General features: G+C 41.9%; 1 pseudogene; it reads left to right on the forward strand.

The window, feature by feature from the left end:
• The first annotated feature begins 3,889 nt into the window (after positions 1–3,889).
• Positions 3,890–4,962, forward strand: LOC129684630 (alpha-enolase-like; annotated as a pseudogene).
• Positions 4,963–7,983: the final 3,021 nt, after the last annotated feature.

The following is a 7,983-nucleotide window of genomic DNA, read 5'->3' on the forward strand; positions in this document are numbered from 1 at the left end:
AGGTATGACCCGCAAGTTGAAAAACACTGCTCTAGGGACTCTCGGGAAGTCCACGCAATCTTCTCAGCATTTCCCACTTGATATTATAGAGGGGTACTTGATATACTTGCTTACATACCGATTTGGTCCAGCATCCCATTATTGAAATTCTCTCTGATTACAATCTAACAACAAAGGAGATCTGTGGCATAAGTCAGACAGCGACTTAGAAAACTGAAGGTGTTGTGGAGCTCAAGGGACCTCAGCTACAACTGTCGTTTATACCAACTGTGGTTCTCAAGTGCTGGAGAATAACAACCACACCTGGAGGGCAGGTACCATTTCCTAGCTATTGTGAATAACACATCAATAAATATGGTTGTACAAATATCTCTGCGGTAGGAGATAAAGCCTTTTGTGTTCATGTCTATGAGTGGCATATTTTGGTCATAAGACAGTCTATTCTTTAGCTCTTTGAGAAACCTCCACAGTGATTTCCATAGAGGACTCACAAATTTGCATTCCCAATAGAGCTAAGTAAAAGCCCTTTCCACGGACACCCATAGCAATACTTGTTGTCATTTGTTTTCTCAATGAAGGCCATTCTGACAGAAGTGATGTAGATTCTCAAAGAAATTTTAATTTACGTTTTCCTGATAGCAAAGGGGATTGATATTTGTTGACCATTCGTGTTTCTTTTATTTTGTTTTTGTTTTGAGAACTATTTGTTCAGTTCATTGGCATAGTGTTAAGTGGTCTTGTTTCTTTAGTGTTTAGTTTTTGCTATTCCTTAGATATTCTAGATACTAGCACCCTCTGTGACATACAGCGGGAAAACATTTTCTCCCATCTTATAGGCAAGAAAGCAGAGTTTTGCAGTTTGAAGATTATGGTTTAACTTTATTCATTTATTAATTATAGGTTCTCTTAAGTCCATTTTGAAGTGTTAAAGTTTTAAAACACATGTTATTTTTTAAGGACAGTTTATACTCTCTCTTCTAATGTTTAATCAGCATATTCAAATTGGTCATTTCTCATTTTCCCTTAGTGCTTGTTAGCAAAGGTTGCCTTATAAACATAACACAGCATGCTTAGTCTTGGTGATTCAAGTCTCAGAAAAAGCATTTTCATTTGCTCCAGCATCCATGTGTCCACATTAAGTTGTTAAGTATTTATCAGAGCTGTCCAGACATTCTTCAAAGCAAATGTATTTAGTATATTGCTTTGTACTCTGTGGGCAGACAGCAACATAGTTTTTGACAGCTTATTTTCAACAGCTAAACAGGAAGACATTGTAAAACTGTCTAGAAGCATTTAGCCTAGTGTTAATGATCTGTTTTGACTTCCTTGTCTCCAGTGTCTGATGTTACGACTTCAGCTTCTGCCGCTGAAGATAAGATGACATTTGATAGCTGGGTTCATCCCATGGAAAGTTTAATTTAATTACAAGGGGATTTGATTTTCTAGATTAAAAGGTCAAGTATTATAAAATTCATTTTTGGTGAGAAGATTTGAGAAGACTGCATAGAGCAAAGTTCATAGGCTCAGGCAAGACCAGGATGCTTCAGAGATGACTGGAATTGAAGCACCAGGGACTGGTCTCATTAGACAAGTAACGACACATACAAGTACATCCAAGGAGTTACACAGGCTGCTTACAATCACTAATGGCAGTACTAGTGTTTTTTTAAAAATATTTTTTCCATCAGGATTTTCTGAGGGGAGAAACAGGATTTATCCAGATATTGCTAGAACCATCTAAATTTGCAAACAGCACAATATTCTGTAGGATTCTGCAAATGCTCCCAGCTAACACAGGGATGTGTTTCCAGTTTCTCATCTTCTCACAGATTTACCTGTAGCAACACAACACAAAATATGCTGATATTTTAGTAAGATGGTGCATTCAGACAGAGAGAGAGAGAGAGAGAGAGAGAGAGAGAGAGAGAAAGAGTGCATTCCAGAAAGTACGGTTTGCTCTCAGCTCACTAAACAAGATGAGGGATGCTATGAACCAAAGCTTCACAGTGAGTTCATTGAAGAACATGAAGTACCTGAGTAATGGGGCCTCTGCCCATGGCACCAGGGTCGACTTGACCAGCTGACTTTAAAACATATGAAACAGCCAAGTGACAACCTTATACCAAAGAATAAAGAATTGCAGAGCTCCAGCTATTTAGAATTGAATTCAGGGCCCTGAGATTGTAATCCCTGCCTGCATGCAGGGGAAATGGGGATGTTGAATGCAAAGCAGAGAAACCAATAGACTCAAATTTTGGCTTAATTTCAAAGATGAAAGGATAAGCTACGATAAAAAAGGACTCAAATATTCCTGGCTAGAGCTGCTGAAAAGGGAGGGGGGCACCTCCTTAGATAATATGAGGTGAAGAATGTGAGGGACAGCTGGTGTTTCAGATCCATTTCTTTAGGGAAAAATAAAACAATCTTTTATCTTATCTTTAGGGCTATACTTGTACCAGTGTCTATTTTTCTTCCCACAAGTTTTCAGTGGGTGATGAGATGGTCCAGCAGGCCATGCCAGTGAAACCTGATGCTTCCTTCACTCACCCCACCCCTACTTAAAAAAAATATTAATGACAAACATCACTGGAGAAAGGGAATGCATAGATGCCATCTGCTTGGGTGTTTGCAACATATTGGATCCAGCTCCTCACAAAATCTAACTTGAAAATTTAATATAAATGGATTTGGGCAGAAGCAGCTCGAGACTGTAAACAAAGGGTAATGACAAATGTCGGTGCGTTTGGAGAGAGGTAGTTGGGTTTTCCATAGGAGGACTGCATTCGGTAGACCTCCCTCCGTGAGTCAGGATTTGAGTTCATTTTTGGCCAGAACATGTATCATCTACAACGTAATAAAGATCTAACGCTCACAGCAGGCTCTGAATAAGAAGGGTGCTAAACATTAATAAAGGCAGAATTGCATCTCACCAAAAGAATGGCAGAATCTGCAAGCCCCCTTTTCCCTATGGTTTCACTTTCTGAATTTTTAGACACTTTCGGTTAACTGTAGTCTGAAAGTACTGCATGGAAAATTCCAGAAAGAAAACATTCATAATTTTCAAAGTGCACACTGTTTTGTGCAGCGTGGCACAGTCTTGTGCCATGGCAGTTGTCTGGTTCCTTGTGTTACATGGCAATTTTATTAAAGCATATTGTTATAATTGTACTACTCTGTTATTAGTTGTTAGCCTTTTATCTTGACTATTTTAGAAATGTCATCATAAGTACAGATGCATATTAAATCAACATACGCACAGCATCTATAAATTCAATACTGTTTCTATTTTCAAGCATTTGAAAAGGGAAGACTGTTGTTCACAACACGAAACTAACTAAAAAGTTGCTGATACAAGTAATAAAAATAATACTGAGACATTCTTCCAAAATCCCAATGTTTGAAAGACATAGATAAAAATTTTACATATTCTCAAATTGGAGTTCTTTCACCTCCTTGGTCTTCTTTAGGTGCCCGATGCTTATGTGAACACAAAGAGAAGCACAACTTAAAACAACCAATGTCCCATCTTTCAAAAGCTTCACAGAAATATTTTACTCTCAACTCTGCAGGTCTTTTGGGTCCATATCTTTGGATTTGGGTGATGCGCATGTAGCTTTGCTGGCTGAGAACCACAAACAGAAAAATTCAGAAGGGTTTGCAGTCAGGAAAACAAAACAAAAATCTAAGAAAAAAAGAAAAGAAAAGACTATAAGCGTGGAAGATCGATCTATCTATCTATCTATCTATCTATCTATCTATCTATCTATCATCTATCTATATTTGCACTTGTAACTTATAACTGAGTACCTTTTAGTGTAAAGAATAAAATTTTCTCATGATTCCAATTTCTTAATTTCAGCTCTCATCGATGTCTGCAGAAACTTCTTTCTTTCCTGCACAACGATCCGATGGCCAGAAATTCACCATGTCTATTCCCAAGTTCCGGACCAGGGAGATTGTTGCCTCTCGTTGTGATCCCACCGTTGACGTTGACCTACACTGCAGAAGGTCTCTTCCCAGCTGCGATGCCTCCACGGACATCCACGAGGCCCTAGAACTCCGCGACAACAGTAAGGCGCGCTACGTGGCGAAGGGTGTCTCAAGGGCTGTGGAGCACGTTAATAAAACTATCGCACCTGCTCTAGTTAGCAAGAAACTGAACGTTGTGGAGCAAAAGATCAACAAGCTGATGATCGAGATGGACGGAAGTGCACATACACCTAAATTTGGTGCAAACGCCATCTTGGGAGTGTCCCTGGCTGTCTGCAAAGCTGTGCAAAACGGGGTGCCCCTTTCGTTCACATCACTGACTTGGTAGGCAACCCTGAAGTTATACCGCAGGTACCAGCTTTCAACGTGATCAACGACGGTTCTCAGGTTGGCAATAAGCTAGCCATGCAAGAGTTCATGATCCTCCCTGTGGGGGCTAACTGTTTCCAGGAAGCCATGCGCATTGGAGCTGAGCTTCACCACAACCTGAAGAATGTCATCAAGGAGAAGTGCGGCTAGGATGCCACCAATGTAGGGGATTAGGGCAGATTTGCACATAACGCCCTGGGGAAAAGGAAGCGCTGGAGCTGCCGAAGACCACGATTGCCGAGGCCGGCTACACGGAGCAGGTCGCCATTGGCATGCACATGGCTGCCTCTGAGTTCTATAGGTCTGGAAAGTATGACCTGGACTTCAAGTCTTCTGATTACCCCAGCAGGTACAGGTTCCAGGTGTGAGGCTGACCTGTACAAGACCTCCATCCGGGAGTTTTCGGTTGTGTCCATTGAAGATCCCTTTGATCAGGACGACTAAGAAGCACGGCAGAAGTTCACAGCTAGCGCAGGCATCCAGGTGGCTGGAGATGATCTCACACTGACCAACCCTAAGTGCATTGCCAAGAAGGTGGGCGAGCAGAGCTGGGCAGCAAGGCCAAGTTTGCTGGCAGGTCCTTCAGAAACCCTGGTGAAGTAAAGTCTGGGCTGGAGGTCCCTGGAGCCAGCAGCTACTTAGATCCTCCCGTCCCTGACATCAAGGCTGTTCAAAGCCCAGTGCTTGCCCTTTCCATGTCATTGGTTCCTTAGACTCCCCAAGTCATGCCCCGACCACCTGGAGCCCTGCTCGAAAACCCAGCTTTGTAATCATGTGATTGGTCTGAATCATTGTTGCTATCACCTCATATCCCAGCTAGTGTCTGGAGCCCTCATAACTCCAGAGTAATATTTAGGGTGGCCACAGGCTAGACCCCCAGTGGTTCTAAGCCACAGTAACCCAAAAGAGCACGCTTAAGACAAAACAAAACAACAATCATGTCTTAATTTTACATTGACTGCACCTTTGTCCTAAACGGGATCTACTGAAGTCTGCTTTGGTTGTTGAGAGGAAACTGTTACAGTGTGAGAACAGAGAAATAAAAACAAAGCACATTTCTTTATCTCAAACAGTTCTGCTTACAGATCCACTCTCAGCCTCTTTGACTCTGGACCTTCCCAGTTGGGATAAGAACTGAACCTCACAGGGAAACAAGAGTCCACTGTCATGGTGATGTGGCCATGGCCTTGGCCATGTCTATCCAGATGCCTCACATGATTGTGAGCCCACAACACCCAGTAGAATCTTTCACTTCCAGCATGCTTCCATCATGCCTGAGGTCTCACTTCACCACCGTCCTTCCAGCCAAGCTGGACCTCACTCAGCAGAGACACAAAATACTTCCCCAGCCATCTGTTTGAGAATTCTGAGACAGCTGGCTGGCCTGGGACACAGTCTCTTCCTCTTGATAATAACCTTTGTCAACCACTCTCCTCTCTCTGTCTCTCTCTCCTACCTCTGTCTCCATCTGTTTGTCTGTCTGTGTCTTTGTGTGAGTGTGTGTGTGTGTGTGTGTGTGTGTGTGTGTATGTGAAAGAGAGAGACAGAAAGAGAGAGAGAGAGAGAGGTGAACAACGTTCCAACCCAGAGTCTTTCAAAACTTTGGGGCCACTTAATCCCACAGAGCTATTCATTGCTGCCAATCTTGGCGTCCCCTCAAAACGCACACTGTTGCGGCCGCCTGTCCTCTCACGTCCTCAAAGGCACACTCATCTGGTTCCTCTGCTATGACTCATCTTCCTATTCCCTCTGGGTTCTGCTGCCAGGCTCCTGGCCTTCCCTTGTGCAACTCACTGTGTGTCCTGTCCTTGTGTACGTGCGACACCTGCTGAGAAACAACCCACCCTTTAAGACTCATCTAAGCATATATAGTCAGACATGCTGGGATGGGTTAGCAGGGGAGGGACTCCCCTTTTCTTAGGGGCAGGGGAAGAGAGCTGGGAGAAGAGTGAGGGCAGGAGGTACCAGGAGTAGAAAATGTAGGATGCTTCAATTAGAATATAAAGTGAATAAATAAATAACTAAATACATTTTTTTTAAAGAGACTCATCTTAATGGTCATCCTCTTCTCTGCAGAGCAGAAATCAGCTGTTCCTAGGAGCCTGGCTCTTAAGTGCACGTTCCTTTGCATTTTTACATCCTTCACATTGAAAATGTGACTATAAATTGTCAGTTCATGGGATAAAGCAGTTATCACATCTCTTCACAGGAGTAAAGAACTCTTTGGCTTGAACAGCTCCTGCTACTGGAGTGTCATCAATCTGAGGTGGAACTGTGGTTTGTAACCAATGGTATATCTTCAGTGAATAGAACAGTGACTCCTAACAGATAGAGGGCTCCCTTAGATATGAGCGTCTTTACTGACAGCAGCTTCTTGTATCCAGCAATGTATTTTCCTTAATCACCGCACAGTTTTTCCTATAGTTCTAGCAAGAGCTTTTATTACTGAGTCTGTAAAACTCCCTGTTCACTCAGCACTGCCCTCGGAGTTGTGGTCTTTTACACTGGCACTACTCATCTTCACATCGCCTTCCACCTAGAACTTAAGGTCGGTCTCGATGGAGTTGCCGGCTCTGACTCAAGTCTTCTGTATACAAGAAAACTGCAGCAGTAGCTGAAACTTGACCAGCCATTCATTTCCTTCTCTGCTTCAATGGCTCTTCCCGGGGACGAAGGCATAACCAACTGAGCTACCCGGACAATTACAGTAGGATTTCTTATTCATTTGTTTGTAATCTATTTGTGTGTGCATGTTTGTGTTAGTGTATGCATGCACATGTGTGCGGAGGCATGTGCTTGTGTGTGTGTGTTGGTTGTTCCCTTTCATTACCCCCTGCCTGTCTCTTTGATGCAGACAGTCTTCTTGACTACTGTATCCTCATCTAGCCTAACACTAGCGATCTCTCAGCATCAGCCTTTCTTGGAGATGGGTTCTCAGGTATTGCAGGGTTGTTATTGGGTTCTTACAGCACCTACAACAAGTGCTGTAAGCCTCTGGTCCACCTCCTCCAGAATACTCTATGTTATTCTTTACCTAGGAGCTTGTCCTCAGGCCTTTAAACTTTGTTCTCTGATTCAAATATCATGATAAAAATGCTTACTCAAAGATCAGATTGTTTTAAAGGAAAAGGAATCAACTAAAAAGAAAAGAATTTGTTTTTAATTTTATTTTTTCAAAATAATTGAAATGTGAGTATCTATTTTTTCTTTGCTTCTAGCTTGGTCAAAATGAAAAAGAACAAGTTCCTACTAAAATAGGATAACTCAAAGTAATCTTTATATGTCATAAATATATACATTTTAAACATAATCTTTACCTGCTTATCACAAGAGATTGAGATTGATGCTTTTTATGGAATTTTTCCTCCCACAAACTTCCTAATTCTTGGCAAATACTTTCTACTACTTTATATCAGCCTTCATATTTATGAAGTCTTATTTTTTTAAAAGCTGCTTTTCTTATATGGTAAAAAAAAAAAAGTCTCTGCATGGAGCGTAGTTGTGGTATGTAAAAAGCCAGAAGTCTTAAATTTCTCTACAGCATCTAACCTTAGATGAGATGCACATTATCTTAATTCTTTTTCCTCTAGTGATATACCTGGTCGGTATATCAAAATGCTTCCT

Source organism: Psammomys obesus, unplaced genomic scaffold (genome assembly GCF_907164565.1).
Source record: "Psammomys obesus unplaced genomic scaffold, mPsaObe1.curated_primary_1811, whole genome shotgun sequence".
NCBI classification, from domain to species: domain Eukaryota; kingdom Metazoa; phylum Chordata; class Mammalia; order Rodentia; family Muridae; genus Psammomys; species Psammomys obesus.